We start from the raw sequence: 20,414 nt of genomic DNA on the forward strand, positions 1-20,414 counted from the left end.
TGCATGGGATACTTCGAAGTTTGAGAAGCTTGACAGTTAATTCCATATTAGACGCATTGTCTGTTATTATGGAAATGATTTTAAAACTAATATTGTACTTGTAAATAACAAGCCTTATCCCGATTGAGATATTTTCTACAGTGCGTTTGTCTTCGAATTGTGAAAGGCATAGAAACTAACGTTATTTACACTATTGGCCGCCCGCGGTGGCCGAGCGGTTCTAGGGTCCTCAATACGGAACCGCGCTACTGCAACGGTCGCAGGTTCGAGTCCTGCCTCGGGCATGGATGAGTGTGATGTCCTTAGCTTAGTTCTGTTTAATTACTTCTAAGTCTGGGTGACTGATGACCTCAGATGTTAAGTCCCATAGTGCTTAGAGCCATTTGAACCAATTTTACACTTGTTCACGCAACAGACGTAACGCAAAGAGCCTTTGCGGTAACCAAATCATTTTTTAATTTTATCGAATAATTATATATATATCATCATCATTTAAGACTGATTATGCCTTTCAGCGTTCAGTCTGGAGCATAGCCCCCCTTATAAAATTCCTCCATGATCCCCTATTCAGTGCTAACATTTGTGCCTCTTCTGATGTTAAACCTATTACTTCAAAATCATTCTTAACCGAATCCAGGTACCTTCTCCTTGGTCTGCCCCGACTCCTCCTACCCTCTACTGCTGAACCCATGAGTCTCTTGGGTAACCTTGCTTCTCCCATGCGTGTAACATGACCCCACCATCTAAGCCTGTTCGCCCTGACTGCTACATCTATAGAGTTCATTCCCAGTTTTTCTTTGATTTCCTCATTGTGGACACCCTCCTGCCATTGTTCCCATCTACTAGTACCTGCAATCATCCTAGCTACTTTCATATCTGTAACCTCAACCTTATTGATAAGGTAACCTGAATCCACCCAGCTTTCGCTCCCATATATATATATATATATATATATATATATATATATATATATATATATATATATATATATGTGTGTGTGTGTGTGTTTAAATTGTGTGTCTTCAACTACAGAGAAAGGATGGTATTCTCTGAAAAACCTTTTTAAAAGCTGTACATCTAATGTCGTAGTTTTATTTAATGTGAGCGGCTTTATAATTTTAAAACATTGACTTATTGGTTGTTGTAAATGAAAGCAATAGCGGGTGAGCCCATCACAAAAGGAAATAAATCGAGACTTGGCCCAGAAATTGACGCCACTTATCGAATGGATACAGCATGAGACTCAACTTGCCTTTCTGAGAGGATGCCTTCACCCGAGGTGCAAGCAGACGTCAGTGAGAACGGTTCGAGAGAAATGATACCTCGAATTTTTGCTTCGATTGATGGCGATCTTTATCGGCTTCCTGACCCAGCTAGTTCCGCAGGTACAGTGGGATGCTTCGATTTTAGACGTCTCTTCAGGTTTGATGGTGAGCCAGAGGCCATGGAAATTATCTGCTGACAGTGGCGGCATTTTCTTTTTTCTCCATTTTGGTAAAATCGTACCGCACAGCGCTCGTAATTCTTCCACTCGAAGGCAATGTGGTTGACACAATGTTGTGTGGCACTGAAAAGTACGCTAGAAAAATTAAAATATTTACTGTCAATACAGGCATTTTAAATTATAAAAGCATAAAGTGAAAACAAATATACATGCAGCCCATTCTACAATCAGATGTTATACAGCAGGATGTATGACGCTATGATCTGTGAAATCTAGACCCACTATCGAGAAGTTTGCATCATATAGGAAAAGGTCTGAAACATAGTGATAATCTCACGAAGACAAGTCTGACAATATAGGATGATTTCCCTACTGAAAAACAAAAATTTTGAATTATGTGATACATGAATTTGGGCTACATAGCGTGTGAAGAAGAGGTGGCAGAATAATGGTGCGGAAAAAGGCTGGAAAAATGCAGTGCAAATGAACTCCAAAGCCTGTGCTTTGGGAACTACCGTTTACCCAAGCAGACACGAGTTGTAGCAGTGTGTCTGTATTGTTACTGCAGAACGCAGTTATCCAACACTTTTAATTCATTTCGAGGAACTCTGCCATATATTTCAGAATATTGACGTCCACGTCTTTCTTCTAACGAACGTTGACACCTGGCTCAAGCCAAGCATGCTTTCCAGTTCCGAAAATATAAACTCCATTGTCCTAAGACATCATAGACGTTTCAAGGCAGCTATAATTTCGCACCTTACAAGCACTCATCCACATACTCTGCCGTGATTTACAACCGGAATAAGGTATCATTTGATAGGTTGTACATGGTGAGAGGCACCCACTTGCCTTTCTCATACTGTGGCATCAAGCAGTCAGGCCTGCAAGATGAGTGGTTTGCCAAGCGAGTGGATTCTTCCTTAATTTATCGAGCAACATGAATTCTCGTATCTTACTATTTAGTTACAAATTATCCTCCTGTATGAATAATACGCAACGGAAATACGCATCTGACTATCAGTGATTTATAGAACTCTGACTGTACACTACGCACTGGCAATACCACATTTACCTTTTGTCTTTGATTCAACGGCTTTTATATAAATTCGGGACGTAACGATAACATACAATTTAATGAAAAAGGCCACTAATCTCTTTCTTTTCACTATTTGATTTATTCCTAAACACACAAATTCTACAACCTACAACAAAATCACATGAGAAATTCCGCCCAGTGGGCATGGCTTTACGTTAGTGAATCTCTATACTATGGTCTCGTAATCTATTTACCGCAACAGTGCACTCCCTGGATCGGATGGTGGATCTTTTATTATACCTCACACTTCGCCTCTCACAATAATCCTCACGAAACTTTCCTCCAGATCGAGCGATACAGAAGGAACAGGCATACCCACAAATCTTTCGAAACTACCTTGCTACTCCCATGCAAAACACATATACCCAAATTACAAGACATACACAACACAACAATATGAAATATTACACAAAGAACGGTTACAACTTCATCACTTTCCGCTTTCCCACTTCAATCAATATTTATCCCAGTTTCACACGACACTGCCCCACTTTGTAATTCTACTTTCCTACTGTGAACTCTGGAGATAAACGCACGTCTTCCTGTGCAATGCAAGCCAAGTGGCGTTGCTGGAAAAACGGCCGACTCACCTTGATTCTCTCTCAGAGTTTAAATTTAGCGTCACACGGAATGATATTTCTTAAATACTTCAACTTATGATACACACGCTATTTCTTAAATATTTCAGCTTATTGTACACACGCTATTAATTCTTAAATATTTCAGCTTAAGCTCACGGAAGTATCTCAACTTATAACTACACGTGGGCTCATTGTGACCGTTAGTTTACTACAATCCCCTTAAAATTACCTGCCTCACTTTGTAATTTTCCCCACAAAAGGTCCTGTGAAAGAGAAATTATTAATTCTAACTACTCTTAAATATTCCACATCCATACCATGCCTCCACTCTTTCATTACGGAGCACAACAAAAAAACAGGTCTTTACAGCAGAAGGTTCAGCGGCAGAGTGCTGAAACATGGCCGTATTCAGATTCTCTCGCACCTCTCTCGAAGTGGGAGAAGCACCTTGCTACCTTATTGGTCAGCCACATTTCAGACGCTCAAAGCTCTGGTAACTTCCATCTCTTTGGTCTCACCAAAGGTAGCCAAAGGATCGACTCAAAGATGATCATATATTCCGATTCACTATCTGTGGTTAGCAGACGACCATACATTCATTCCTTTCACAGATCTCACCAAACTGGATGTAGGGATTTATTTTGAGGGAGTGCACATGTGATCAATTAAATAAATAAATTGTCATTCTTTCCTACACTGGTATCCGGCTTCGCTGTATTAATTGAAATTGAGTTACTTTTACACAAAAAATGTGTTGTTCTGACAAGAATTTCGTACCTATTTTCAATGTTGGGCGGTACTGTACCCTTTCACCACCGGCTACCCATGCAGAAAAAAATGGCACGGTACTATCCTTGCAATGCGAGGGTAGTTCCGAACATTTTTTTTTTTTTTTTTTTTTTTTTAAGAAAATTGTATTAAAACAAACGTAGCAATTCATCAAAATAACCAGGAGGAGACCTTAGCCCCTGGTGACCTCAAATTGACGACCAAATGTTGTTACTTTACCAAATTGGCAGTTGTTGCATTATTGTACTCTCCACAATCCGGAGTAACGTACACATACAAATTTACAACAATCTACATGACAAATAAAACATCACATCATAGAAATGAAAAAATAATCTTGAGATAAAATTTTGCTTTAGTTACTGGGATCTTCGTTATTTTTATGAGTAATCCAAATTTCACTAATTCTAAGACAAAAAAAAATACTTTCTCTGTTGTCACACATATAGACGACAAGAACTTGCATTTCGACTAGCCTTCGTTACACTTTAATGTGAAATGTCACCACTGTGATAATAAAAATAAGTGGCTTCAGTCAAAACACCAACAAGATTATTACTATGGACGACATCAAAATACATCAGTTAATTCCGATATTTGTTGTGCAATGCAAACTCTTGTCCCCTGTGACAATCTTACTGATCAATGCTACATGAACCGCTACGTTAGTATTACGCCACTGGCTTATAATTAGAGCATCATTGTACCAAATATTCTAATAAACATGCTACGTGAACTTGATAACCCAGAACAGACAAAAAACAAACACTAACTATTCTAAACACAAATGTTGATGAAATACAATTACACTTGCTGTCCCTCCAGGAATGAAACACATAAAAAAAACATTTACACAATTACAAATACATTATTCCCTATCTTGCGAGTCACACGGAAACCTTTCATTCTGTGATTTTCTTGGGGTCAAAAAGTTGCTGATAGTTTTCCTAGAACCACTGTCTCGGTGTCAAAGCTCTCCCATGGTTACCCGGACGAAAGTCTTTGAGTCACTCAAATCGGCATTTTGAACATGCACTGAACAGTAAACCGTATCTCACATTAAACACAAATGTCATCGTCACTGTCAGAGTACCATCCACACGAATCTGTTCGTCCAAAAAAATGGCCCTACAACTACTATTACCCACGGTTCTGTCCTTTCAGTTCATGGTGTAATTAAAAGTCGTAAGTTTCAACAAACAGCACTTATTCCCGCACCAGTTCAAGAAATGTCTCCTACTACAGACGCAAATGTCAATGTCCCACTCTAGTTTCTTGCCTTCATACAATAATTGTTCACCAAACGACAACTGTCCGCTAAGTATACCAAGTGTCCCACGTGCAATTCACAAAGCACACTTAACAAGTCACTGCCAAAAGTTTATGGATCCCACCATTCAGTGGTCAAGACAAAACAAAACGATCGTCCTGTCTGCTAAAGACAAAATCTTTTCCACCACTCACAACGTGGAAACACCAGTCCTTCACTTTCCACCTTATGGAAAGTCGCAGTCATCTTGTTTCACGGCTCCACAGTCCAGTACTAGTTATTAGCTGCTGGTAAAAAAAATGCTCGCCGGGCTCTGCCGCGCCTCGTCCATTCTGCAGTAGCGCCGCTGCGCGCGCCGTTGAGCAGAAGAAACCACCCGCTGTTGCCTCCGCGGGATACCTTCCCCAGTCGTAAGGGTGGCGGAACTCATGAATGGCCAGTGGTACGTGCGTGTCGCCCCAGGCCGTTGACCTGCTGTAGCGGGCGCGCGGAGTGTACCCCGTCCGACAGTGGAGTAGGGAGTGCCGCGGCTCTGTCGCCTGTCGCCATGGCATCGTCAGCTCGGCCCGCTAGCGGTATGGGCGTTACGACACCCAATCAGTTAGCCTTCCGTGCATCTCGCAACATTACAGACAAAAGGAAATTCTTACATTAAAATTATACACCCTAGTTTTCTACACATACAACATCAACATTTATCTCTTTTCTATAGACAGCCCACACTCGTGCTATTCATTGTACCTGTCGTCCCTCATACAAAACATGAAAGTGTAAAAAAAAAACAAAAGGAATAATAAACAATCTATACAGCTCATAATTACAATACCAAATAGTAGGCTACTCTAACATCCTATCACAGTGAAAATATTAGAAACTTTATCCTAAAACTACAATATACAATGAACTTTTGTGCTTGTGACACACTGAAATTAATACCCCTTGAAAGTGTTCTAACAAAAAATAAGGATAATCTACATAGCTCACAATTACCTACCACATGTTATTAAATAGTAAACTACTTTCACATCCTAACACAACAAACATTTTTTTTGAAACTGATGACTCTAAATCTACAACATACAATGCACCTTTGTGCTTGTGACAGATTGAAATTAATACCACTTGAAAGTGTTCTAACAAAAAAATAAGAAATAATCTATACAGCTCACAATTACCTAACACAGGTTATTAAATATTAAACTACTTTAACATCCTAAGACAATAAACATTTTAGAAACTGGTGACTCTAAATCTACAACATACAATGCACCTTTGTGTTTGTGACAGACTGAAATTAGTATCTCTTTATACATTTTACATTTTATTATATATAACAACATTTCTAGGACATGTATGAACCATCCACATGATGTCAAATCCTGACCTGCCATCGAGGTTCATCCAAATCAAACAATACACAATAATGTTTTAGTTACAGATCGGTAGGATCCCCTTTACAGGAGTGGGCGCATTGATCACACTACTCTACGACTCTCACTCACCAGACATCACATTTTCCTTCTCATTCAATCCATTAATACACTAACAGAATAGGTCTAGAAGTCAGTTAACCTTAACACCACCACACTCACGACAACATACCATACCTTTGCTCCCTTATACTTATAACACCACCACACTCACGACAACATACCATACCTTTGCTCCCTTATACTCAACCACATAACACATGAAGCTGTTCCGGAGATAGCTTTCCAGTCTCCGAATTCGTCCTTTCACTCTGGCACCTCTCTCCATCGGCTTACCTCCGCATTCACTTCATGCTAGATATCAACTTAGAATTGCGACATTTCATCTAAGAAACAAAAATACACAAATTATTCAACCTGCAAAATAACTGTACACATTCTTGGTACCGTTTTGATTAGTTATCCTGGTACCAGGCTTCAACAACAACAACAATAAATATTATTTTTGCCAAATCGCAAATGTTATGCTAAGAATTAGATCTTACACTTATATTACATCTTACGTCAGTGTTCCACAACGTTCACCATCTGGATCTCATACTCCCTTTATGTCCTTTCACATTGTGCAGTTGTCCTCATCTCTTCATTCGTATTTCGGCTCTCCGTCCGTCCATTACTCCATCATTTCCTGGTCTTCCTTCGCCATTCGCATCAATCTCTATTGCAGCATACACAGGTCTCTCTGTAACATACATCTAAGACATCTCCACATTATTCAATTCTACTCACCTTTATTTACCACTGTTTCATCACGTCGAATGTCTATTTATTAATCACACTGCTTCACGTCGCTTCTTCCCTTACCTATCACCTTTATCCACTACTATTTATCACGTCGCTTCTCTATCTACCATCTTTATTCCCTCATAAATCATCACGTCGTTTCTGCTTGATCCTTATTCATACGACAAAAAATACGTACATACACCACTCTGTCGACTCCTGTTCATGACTCATTTGACCAGTCTATTCCGTCATACTTCCTGACATCCCGCCTGAAAATTCTTATGTTCGATTTGACCCTGCACAACGTTACACACCACAAATAAATACACTGACTATCTACCATAAATTGCCTACTTTAGATCTATCCTTAACTTTTCCATAATTTAATGTTAGAAATGTGATGAAGCCCACGAGACTGTTTTCCCTTGATCGTCTCAATCAGTACAGCATTTTCATGGACAATCCGCCTCACTCTGAACGGTCCACTATACACAGTAAAGAATTTGCTAGTTAGGAATCTGTGCTTCTTTGATAATCGATGAGTTTTAATTAGAACCTTGTCTCCTACTGCCAATTCGATCTTACGGATCTTTCCTTTCTGCTTCTCCTGCCTATCCTTAGCTGCTTTCTTAATACGCTCTATCGCAACCTTGACAATTTCTGTGTGCCTCTGCTTTCCTGATCGCGGAAAATCTACCAGCTCCCTGACTCGATCTGGTGGTGGTTCATTCTTTAGTACCGTAATTGGTGATAATCCAGTTGCTCCATGTGGTAGCTCATTGAGGATGTCCTGAAAATCTTTGAGAAAAATACTCCAACTTCTGTGTTGCCTATGGCAATAGATCTTACACAATTTTCCCAGTTCTTTTACCACTCTTTCACTGGGGTTACTTGCAGCATGGTATCGGGATATGAACACCGGTTTTATCCTTCTTCTCTTCAGTGTGGTTAGCCATTGTCTGGATCTATATTGCGGTCCATTGTCAGCTATGAACTTTTCTACAGTTCCTACTTCTCGTAAAAAGTTTTTAACGATCGCTGCTGCCACTGTCCTTCCCGTCGCACGTTTCAAGGCGGTAAAAGTCACATACTTTGACACCAATTCCACTGCTACTAAAACATATCTATATCCCTGCACTGACTTAGGTAGCGGGCCAAACAAATCTGTTGCTCCGAATTCCCTCAATCTACCTGGCACTATCGGAAAAAGCGGTGCTTTGCATGAGATAGTTAACGATTTTGCCTTCTGGCACAATTTGCAACTACCAAGCACGTTCTTGATCCTCCTCTCCATACTAATGAAATAAACTGATTCCCTTAACTTCTTACAGCATTTCCTTGCCCCGTAATGCCCGTAACTTAGGTGAGTGTACCAGATCAGCTTGTTGACTATTTCATTTGGTATACACAACACCCAGTCCTGTGTGTTCGGATTTCTACGGTAGAAAAGGACCCCGTTCTGAATTGTATAAAAACGTGCTATATTGGCATCTAAGTTCCCTCTAACTCTGTCCTTCACCATTCTCCATGAGGCGTCTTTATCCTGCTCTTTCGCGATATTTGTGAGTACCGTCCCTATGTATTTCTCGAACGGCACGCCCTGCATATACAATATATCATATCTGTTCTCGTTTACCTCCTCATCAAAGCATTGACCGTGACCTACTGGATTCCTTGACAACGCATCTGCCACTATATTCTGTGGCCCAGGAATATACATGACCGAAAACTGAAACTCCTGTAAATAGAGTGCCCACCTAGCGAGTCGTCTATGGTTAAGTTTGGCCGACATCAGAAACTGTAGTGACTTGTGGTCAGTATAGATTTTAGTATGCCTTCCATACAAATAGTATCTAAACTTACTAAAACCCCATACTATTGCCAAAGCTTCAAGCTCAGTCACCGTGTAATTTCTCTCAGCTTTGCTAAGCACTCGGCTTGCAAATGCAATAGGTTGTTGTATTACTTCTCCTCCTTGCTCTTGCTCTTGGAACAATGTTACCCCAAGTCCACTACGGGAACTGTCCGTGGCCATACACAACTCTTTCCCTAGGTCTGGATGCCCGAGAAGAGGTGCCGATAGCAGTGCCTTCTTTAACACCTCATACTCTTCCTGCGCAACAGGGTCTCAATTCCATACCGTTTTCTTTCCAGTCAGCTGACATAGTCTGGGTGTCGCTGCACCCCCAATCTTAATGAACCTCCTGTAAAAATTGATTAATCCTAAATAACCCCGTAGCTGACGTTTTGTTCTTGGCACCGGAAAATCTCTGATTGCTTCGAGTTTGTCTGGATTTGGTCTTATTCCCTCTGGTGTCACAATGTGACCTAGAAACTCGATTTCTTTTCGTCCAAATTCTGACTTTCCCAAATTCACGGTCACCCCATGTCTCTCCAGTGCACCGAGCAATATGCCTAACGTTCTATTGTGGTCTTCCCAGTTTCTTTCGGCTATCAGGACATCATCCACGTACTGTGTTACCCTATCTTTTATCTCATTAGGAATGACAGTATTTAGCGCTCTGATAAATGCCGCGGATGATACATTTAACCCAAATGGTAGTTTCCGGAACTGATACGATTTCCCGTAGCACAAGAAAGCAGTGTATTTTCTACACCCCCTGTCTAACTCCACCTGCCAGAAACTCATTCTCAAATCAACTGAGCTGAGAACTCTGATCCCGTGGAACTTTTGTAGCAATTCGTCAAGTGTCAGCGGCCGATCTGTCTCTGGCTCTATTATCTTATTAATCCTTCTTGCGTCCAAAACTAATCTAATTGACCCATCCTTTTTTTTAACACAAACTAAAGGACTGTTGTACGGACTGGATGCTGGTTCGATAATCCCTTGTTGTAGCATGCTTTCGATCTCAGCTTCCACTCTTTCTTTGTACACAACAGGTATCGGGTACACTTGGGCCCTAAACTGTTTATGTGGCTTGACCTTGAATCTATACACAAAATTTCTTATTGTACCCGCAGCATGTTTAAATACCTTTCTATTCTCGTATAAAATTTTCTGCAATTCCCCGTAGACCGTGGTCCCTCGTAAATGCCAGATTTTCTCCCTGATCTCCTCCTCCAAACATTTATGAATTTCCTTCTTCTCTTGTTCGAACCCCGTATTCTGTGCCTGTTTACCGGACTTTACCGCCAGACGTAATGCTAAGTGTGCGTTATCTTTACCATGTAAGCAATCGTCGAATCTTAATGTAATTTCCTCCGAATCTCGTTTCAGCTCCATCGAACCATTTCTCATGTTAACGACTGCTTTATATTGGTTCAAAAAATTAACCCCTAATATCCCTTCAACAGTTAGAGATGACACAATCATGAACACTGTACTAAACCTCTTCGCCTGGCACACGAAGTCTACCTGCGCTTGTAACTTCACCTCAATTCCCTTTCCTGTAATTGCCCCTCTCACTGTTGTCCTTTGCAATGGCAACGTTGGCCATGGTTTTGTAAGACTACAACACTTGAACACATCTTCCCTCAAAACACTCATTACACTGCCTGTGTCGATGACACAAGGTACGATTATATTATTTATTTCTACGCTAATTATTGGGTGGACTTCACTCCCCACATCTCCTACCTCCTCTAACAGATTCTCCCTTAGTTTTCCGTAATCGATATACCTAATATTTACATCATTAATAGTCCTGGTTTGTACCCGTCTATCAAGTAGTCACCTTCTTGTCCCTCCGTCATTGTGACAATGATTGTCCTGTCGTGAACCCAATAATTGCCTATCCTCTCTTCGCCCATCATTTTCATTTTCCCTTCTTCTTCCATCTCTGTCCCATCTTCTATCTTCCCGGTTTGCTGGTCGATATCCCCATGAATTCTGCCCCCTATTTCCTCGCCATCTTCCATTTCCGACATTCCTCTGATTCCATGCTCTCCTGTCATTCTGATAGTTTCTACCGTTCCTATCCTCAACTCTGTCTGACCTAAGAGTCATGTCGCCGTTCACAATGTTGCTCTCGTTACCCAGTTCCTGTAAGAGGTGCTGAAATGACGCAGAATCGTTCAAGCCTCTGCCTGCTATCACTATATCTCTGCGCAATCTCACTGGCAACTTCGTTATACAGATCCTAATGAGCTCCCCAGTTTCGTATGGCACATCCAAATACCTGTTTCGTCTCAGCATTTCCTGATAACACGACACTGGATCTCTTATACCACCTTCGTTACAATTTGGCATCATCAATATGCTTTGCTTAACCTGGTCCTGCTTACTTTTCGACCAGAATTCATTTAAAAATTTGTCACAAAACATCTTGTAGCTACTACAGTCTTTAATAACTTCCTGCATTTTCGCTCTAGCCTCGTCCCTCAAATGGTTACACACAAACTTCATTTTTAGGAGCGGTCCCCACGATGAAGGTAATGAATCTTGAAATTGAGACAGCCACAGGCATGGATGTTGGTAATTATCAGGATCCGGAAAACAAGTGTACGTTTGTACCGACACGAAGTGTCTCCTACATTCTTCTTCCGCATTTATGTTTTCCGACCTTGGGCTATACCCAGTTGGGTTTGCCACCTGTTTTATCCGACACAACCGTTCTTCTAACTCTCTGAGTTCGTCATCCTCTTTCTGCCTATTTTCGATTTTTGAATTTATCTCACTCTCCCTCCGCAGTCTACCTGGTGGTGTTTCACCTTCGCTTCTGCACGCTAATTGCAACTGTGCTAGTTCTTCCCTATGTTTCCTATTTGTTTCTAATTGTGCCTCTTTAAACTGTAATAGTGATTGTATCTCCTCCTGGTCGGCATAAACCTCTCGCTGCGTACTGTCAGAGCCTGTTTCGCCTCTTATACTGATCTTTTCTACATTTGCGCTAATCGTATTCATTCTGACCACTACCTCCGCAACTTCATCCCTGTGTTTATTTAGCGCCATTTCCTGCCGTGTGACTTGAGCTTCCACGCTGTCTAATGCCCCTTGTTTATCTGCAAGTAAGTCCTCCACTATCTCTTTGATTCGCTCATCCGGCCACACGCCCCTATGTTCTGTAATATCGCTTTCTATTGCACTTATTCGTACCTCCAAATTATTGGCTTTTTCTTTCACAGCATCACATTCTTGCTGCACCGCATCCAGATTCTTCTCCCCCTCATCTAACCGATTATTAACTGCGGACAGACGCTCATCGATAACTGTGTGTAGCTTCCTCATTGCCTCTTTATTTCCTTTATCAATTGCCTCCAATCTTTCCTTATTTGCTTCCAATCTCTCCTTAGTCTCCCTATCCATTGCTTCCAATCTCTCCTTAGTCTCCCTATCTCTCTCCTTAGCCTCCCTATCTCTCTCCTTATTCTCCCTATCTCTCTCCTTATTATCTCTATTGATTGCTTCTAATCTTTCGTTAGTTGCTTCAAATCTTTCCTTAGTCTCCCTACTCATCGCTTGTAAAAACTGCAGTATCACATCGTTATTTCCTACTTTCGACGCGCTCACCTCGTTCGCCTGAGAAACCGTAGCTTCGCTAAGGGTAGCTGCACTCTCACCGCACACCTGGCCTAGTCTCGGCTCGCCCGCGTCGTCGGGAAAAGCCCGCGTTTGTGGACAAAGCCCGCCGCATAAAGGATCCCCTTGCAGCGGTCCACTGAACAATACAGCCTCTTCGGAGTGTCTGCCGTCCCCGCTTATTAACCCATGGTCAACAGCTACTTCCTGCTGCACTGCTACGTTCACGCCAGAATCGCTATTCTCCATTGTGGCTACGTTTTTCGACTGCGACCTAGTTACTACGGACATTACGCAAAAAAAAATTATGAAACGATCTTCCAGCCTTGTGCGATATAGCAATTAATTACATAAAATAAAATAAAAGATCCTCACCAATCCAGAAAGAATTTGCAAACAGAAAAAATTTTACTTCTTAGCGCTATCACAATACATTCCATAAAAAAAATCTTAACGGCAAACCCTAACAACAAAATATCCTAACAAAAACGATCCTGGCAAAGGAATCCTGGCAACAAATTAAATATCCTGGTAACAAAATTATCGTGGCAAAAAACGGAATCCTGGCAGAATATCCTGGAATAAAACAATCCTGGCAGGGTCGAAATTATGAGAGGCACCCACTTGCCTTTCTCATACTGTGGCATCAAGCAGTCAGGCCTGCAAGATGAGTGGTTTGCCAAGCGAGTGGATTCTTCCTTAATTTATCGAGCAACATGAATTCTCGTATCTTACTATTTAGTTACAAATTATCCTCCTGTATGAATAATACGCAACGGAAATACGCATCTGACTATCAGTGATTTATAGAACTCTGACTGTACACTACGCACTGGCAATACCACATTTACCTTTTGTCTTTGATTCAACGGCTTTTATATAAATTCGGGACGTAACGATAACATACAATTTAATGAAAAAGGCCACTAATCTCTTTCTTTTCACTATTTGATTTATTCCTAAACACACAAATTCTACAACCTACAACAAAATCACATGAGAAATTCCGCCCAGTGGGCATGGCTTTACGTTAGTGAATCTCTATACTATGGTCTCGTAATCTATTTACCGCAACAGTGCACTCCCTGGATCGGATGGTGGATCTTTTATTATACCTCACACTTCGCCTCTCACAATAATCCTCACGAAACTTTCCTCCAGATCGAGCGATACAGAAGGAACAGGCATACCCACAAATCTTTCGAAACTACCTTGCTACTCCCATGCAAAACACATATACCCAAATTACAAGACATACACAACACAACAATATGAAATATTACACAAAGAACGGTTACAACTTCATCACTTTCCGCTTTCCCACTTCAATCAATATTTATCCCAGTTTCACACGACACTGCCCCACTTTGTAATTCTACTTTCCTACTGTGAACTCTGGAGATAAACGCACGTCTTCCTGTGCAATGCAAGCCAAGTGGCGTTGCTGGAAAAACGGCCGACTCACCTTGATTCTCTCTCAGAGTTTAAATTTAGCGTCACACGGAATGATATTTCTTAAATACTTCAACTTATGATACACACGCTATTTCTTAAATATTTCAGCTTATTGTACACACGCTATTAATTCTTAAATATTTCAGCTTAAGCTCACGGAAGTATCTCAACTTATAACTACACGTGGGCTCATTGTGACCGTTAGTTTACTACAATCCCCTTAAAATTACCTGCCTCACTTTGTAATTTTCCCCACAAAAGGTCCTGTGAAAGAGAAATTATTAATTCTAACTACTCTTAAATATTCCACATCCATACCATGCCTCCACTCTTTCATTACGGAGCACAACAAAAAAACAGGTCTTTACAGCAGAAGGTTCAGCGGCAGAGTGCTGAAACATGGCCGTATTCAGATTCTCTCGCACCTCTCTCGAAGTGGGAGAAGCACCTTGCTACCTTATTGGTCAGCCACATTTCAGACGCTCAAAGCTCTGGTAACTTCCATCTCTTTGGTCTCACCAAAGGTAGCCAAAGGATCGACTCAAAGATGATCATATATTCCGATTCACTATCTGTGGTTAGCAGACGACCATACATTCATTCCTTTCACAGATCTCACCAAACTGGATGTAGGGATTTATTTTGAGGGAGTGCACATGTGATCAATTAAATAAATAAATTGTCATTCTTTCCCACACTGGTATCCGGCTTCGCTGTATTAATTGAAATTGAGTTACTTTTACACATAAAATGTGTTGTTCTGACAAGAATTTCGTACCTATTTTCAATGTTGGGCGGTACTGTACCCTTTCAATGGTATATATGAATATTTAAAGAAGACTGGCATTGTCACGTACACTTTGTTAATAGTTGTTACGCTCATTGCATGAAAGGTAATAGAATGTCTTTGTTATCAAAACGGCAGAATGAATGACTGATTATACTAGTAGACGTTGGAACGGCAGTGGAAATGAAACGAAAGGCCTAACTAGGGCCCTGGGTGGAAATGCCCGCACAGGTGTGTTGGTCCTGTTTAACAGAGGAAGTATCCCTAGTCGGACGGTCAGGGCACCTGAGCTCTGAAGCACAATAGAGTGGTGGCTGGCCGTTGTTGTAACTAGGCAGGAAGGATAACTAGAAACTGAAAATCTTTGACGCAGCAGAGAGGAACAAGGTAGCGTTACTTTGGAAATCACGCAGGCTACGTTATTTCCGAAGATTTTTACTCTGAGAAGCGTTCCATTGTATGATTCCTAATTAACGGGGACAGGTATTTCCTCTCTAACTATCCGCGCTGAACGACAAAAGACTAAACTATGGCTGGTCGGGGTTCGGGAGAATCTGTAGAGAGGGAGAATATTCAGTGGTTTCGAGAATATGATTCGCCTTCTTCAGTTACGAGGGAGAGGAGTCCAGCTTTGCTGTGAAGCCAGCGGTGGAGAGAATGAGGTCTTCGGTTTTGAGCACTTGTGTTTGACGGTCGCTCAGTATCGGCTTTTGTTGGTACAGACTTACTTGCTGTCTTGCTATTAGGAGATTTTATAGTTACAACCGTTAGTACTGTACTGTGGGCAACTTATACTAATCTGGACTTCGCCTCAGGGTGGGGTGTTGAAAGGTCTCTGTTGGATTCCTTTCATGTTAGTTTTTTAAAACTGTTGACATTTACGGCATACATTCCACTTCTAAATTTTCTGTGGTGTTTCTGACTATCTGGGAGGAAACTAAGCAGTGGAACGTGTTACTTTTACACATAATCAAGAACGATACAAGCCTGTCAGCTAGAGAACAGTAGGACCAACGTCGGAACAGGTAGCTACGCTTTCTAAAAGCAGAGAGGTTTCTATTCTTAGTATGGTCCTGTCCGTCCCATGTCATGTTGTTATTGGAAGCTGCCTCTCTGGTCACTTCCGTTTGTATCTGTTAAGCACCCTCGGTAGGGGCCCAGGCAGCGTGTCCGCGGCGAGCGTCTGAAGTGGTAAGATCTCCAGCTAAGCGCGTCTCTGCTAAGTCCATAGGACAATGGATTTCTTAAGTTCAGCCTAACTGAAAATTTAATCACCATTATTCCAGGTTTATATTTGAAATATCTAATGTTATCTTAAATAGTAACGCAGTGTAATTCGAGTGTGAAGTTCAGAACATCTTCTGGTAGTTGCTTTGTCACTACTTTGTGAGTAAAGTGGAACCACGTGTTGATCAGTAACTCTAACAAATATCATCAATCTTAAATGCGAATGTGCGTGAGATTAACGTCTTGTCTTGACAATATTTTTCAATATAGCAACTTTTCTTTATGTTCAACCCACGTGGGCTGTACTTTGTGAGACCAGTATCACGTGCTTATACAATTGTTTTACCCATCAGGTTAATAGTAAGACGATAGTATCCAGTTCGAGGTTTTTCTTTTGTAAATTGCGTTTCAATGTAATTTATTTTAATTATCAAAATTATTGTTTAGTTACACTCTTTGTGTAATCCAAGTTGACCACGTGAAGCATATGGTGTAATCATCAAAGTAGCCATCAGCTATTCTTTTCGGGAAGATTTCACAGAGAGTTAGTATGAATTTAGTAAACCAGAGTGTGTTAATTTCATGACGGACAGGATTGCACTACGAACGTAACTTCTTTGGGTGAAAATTGAATCGTTTGGTTGTGGTTAATTTTCTCTGGCATATGTTTCAACGTTCTTTGTGTGTTATTTTATGAATGCAGTGTTGTATGCTGTCTCCCAATCTAGGCTCCGTAATTGATGTGTTCCGTAAGATTACAAACTCACATTTTCACAAACCTAAATAAGGCACCAGTTTAGTTATGAATCAAGTTTAATATGCTGAAATTTTAACGGAACAATGATCAATTTTAAAATAAATGTCCAAATATAAACTGATTTATTTCTTTTTATTTAAATAATGTATATAAAGAGAATTTAAATAAAAAGAAATAAATCAGTTTATATTTGGACATTTATTTTAACATTGATCATTGTTCCGTTAAAATTTCAGCATATTAAACTTGATTCATAACTAAACTGGTGCCTTATTTAGGATTGTGAAAATTTGAATTTGTAATCTTATATATACATATATATATATATATATATATATATATATATATATATATATATATATATATATATATACACATATATATACACTCCTGGAAATTGAAATAAGAACACCGTGAATTCATTGTCCCAGGAAGGGGAAACTTTATTGACACATTCCTGGGGTCAGATACATCACATGATCACACTGACAGAACCACAGGCACATAGACACAGGCAACAGAGCATGCACAATGTCGGCACTAGTACAGTGTATATCCACCTTTCGCAGCAATGCAGGCTGCTATTCTCCCATGGAGACGATCGTAGAGATGCTGGATGTAGTCCTGTGGAACGGCTTGCCATGCCATTTCCACCTGGCGCCTCAGTTGGACCAGCGTTCGTGCTGGACGTGCAGACCGCGTGAGACGACGCTTCATCCAGTCCCAAACATGCTCAATGGGGGACAGATCCTGAGATCTTGCTGGCCAGGGTAGTTGACTTACACCTTCTAGAGCACGTTGGGTGGCACGGGATACATGCGGACGTGCATTGTCCTGTTGGAACAGCAAGTTCCCTTGCCGGTCTAGGAACGGTAGAACGATGGGTTCGATGACGGTTTGGATGTACCGTGCACTATTCAGTGTCCCCTCGACGATCACCAGTGGTGTACGGCCAGTGTAGGAGATCGCTCCCCACACCATGATGCCGGGTGTTGGCCCTGTGTGCCTCGGTCGTATGCAGTCCTGATTGTGGCGCTCACCTGCACGGCGCCAAACACGCATACGACCATCATTGGCACCAAGGCAGAAGCGACTCTCATCGCTGAAGACGACACGTCTCCATTCGTCCCTCCATTCACGCCTGTCGCGACAACACTGGAGGCGGGCTGCACGATGTTGGGGCGTGAGCGGAAGACGGCCTAACGGTGTGCGAGCCCAGCTTCATGGAGACGGTTGCGAATGGTCCTCGCCGATACCCCAGGAGCAACAGTGTCCCTAATTTGCTGGGAAGTGGCGGTGCGGTCCCCTACGGCACTGCGTAGGATCCTACGGTCTTGGCGTGCATTCGTGCGTCGCTGCGGTCCGGTCCCAGGTCGACGGGCACGTGCACCTTCCGCCGACCACTGGCGACAACATCGATGTACTGTGGAGACCTCACGCCCCACGTGTTGAGCAATTCGGCGGTACGTCCACCCGGCCTCCCGCATGCCCACTATACGCCCTCGCTCAAAGTCCGTCAACTGCACATACGGTTCACGTCCACGCTGTCGTGGCATGCTACCAGTGTTAAAGACTGCGATGGAGCTCCGTATGCCACGGCAAACTGGCTGACACTGACGGCGGCGGTGCACAAATGCTACGCAGCTAGCGCCATTCGACGGCCAACACCGCGGTTCTTGGTGTGTCCGCTGTGCCGTGCGTGTGATCATTGCTTGTACAGCCCTCTCGCAGTGTCCGGAGCAAGTATGGTGGATCTGACACACCGGTGTCAATGTGTTCTTTTTTCCATTTCCAGGAGTGTATATATATATATATATATATATATATATATATATATATATAATCACCGGTTGTCGTAAGATGACTATTAAAAGAGTGTAATTAATGTTAGTCTGGTTGGAAATTTGGTAAGCTAGAGTGGATACCTGGTGCAACAGTTGCTGAGTATTGCAAGGTTAACTTCCCCAGATAGCTCACGGCTTTTAATCCGCTTTTATTGTATTGATTATCAGCATCGCTTTCAGAACAAATTAATGCATCACCATTACAGTGTCGTCGTTGAGTACGCAGCGTTCAGTGATGGAGAGCACTTCTTACGTCTATACTTACGTTGAGATGTTATCTGAATTCCATCCTTGTGGCTGGGAGTTCGCGTTTCTTGTCTGTAGAATACAGAGAGGAGATGACACTATTAGATCATACTAGACAGAGGGCCGCCTTCTGCTATCCTAGTGTTTGAAAGAGATTTTTTTTATTTTGTGACTGGATTTCCTCCATTGTCTCAGACATGTACAAGAACCATCACTACGACGCATCGGACGCACTACATACGGTGACATTGCTAATTGCTTCGGCTTATTAGGGCTATAAAGCTGTGGTCACGTACATTTTATTTCCACTGAGGTTGTAAACCACTGTAGATGGCATTGGAAAGTAGTGTCTTCTAGTGTTTGGTACGTAGATGATGTCAATCATCTCGCGTCATTTATATTACATCGCGTAGGCGTAATAGGGGAAGATTTGGGCAACTGATCAATCATATTAGTTAGGAAATTCATTTATATCTCTTTATGTGCATTTTACATTGATATATAAACATTTGTAATGTAAAGGGGTTTTAATCTACAGTAAATGTATAAGCGGAAACAGCATTTATTATTTGGTAGTTACTAGTTCCCTTAATCATTCATTTATGTTTATGTTGTAATCTATATGTTAAAGAGCAAGAATGAGGAGGTAATATCGCCATTGAGAGATCCTAAGAGAGATTGGGTAGTCATACAGGGCCAAATGTTCGTTTACGCGTTCAGTATTTTCCGGTGTGCACATCCATTTTCCCACCCGCCTGGAATAGCATCTTGGAAAGTAACAGGTAAGGAAGTGGAGAAGCGGCACACAAATACTTTGACTTATTACACACCATGCTGTTCACAACCAATAGTAATGAAGCCAAACAAGTCGAATATATGTTTGTAGATAACAAACTCCTTAACAAAATCTGCCTAATTTGCGTTCTCTACAGCTCTCCAAAAGGAGGCTGGATAGCGTGTTTCAAAACTGACCTTTCAAAATTCGATTCGGCTTTTGAACATAAAAATAACGCCAGTAGCACATAAATATACTGCCACTTCACTTTGAAATTCAAGTGTCTAGTTCCTTCTTCAAATTTAACAGTATTTCAGCTTGCACCTACCCGTAATGCAGCCCATAGTCACTCTCCCATACTTGCCACGAAATACACAAGCAAAGATATTCGTTCCTGGAATCAGCTCGGAACATTATAAAATATTAGATACAGGCTCCCAGGTAG

This window comes from Schistocerca serialis, chromosome 9 (genome assembly GCF_023864345.2).
Source record: "Schistocerca serialis cubense isolate TAMUIC-IGC-003099 chromosome 9, iqSchSeri2.2, whole genome shotgun sequence".
Taxonomy (NCBI): Eukaryota; Metazoa; Arthropoda; class Insecta; order Orthoptera; family Acrididae; genus Schistocerca; species Schistocerca serialis.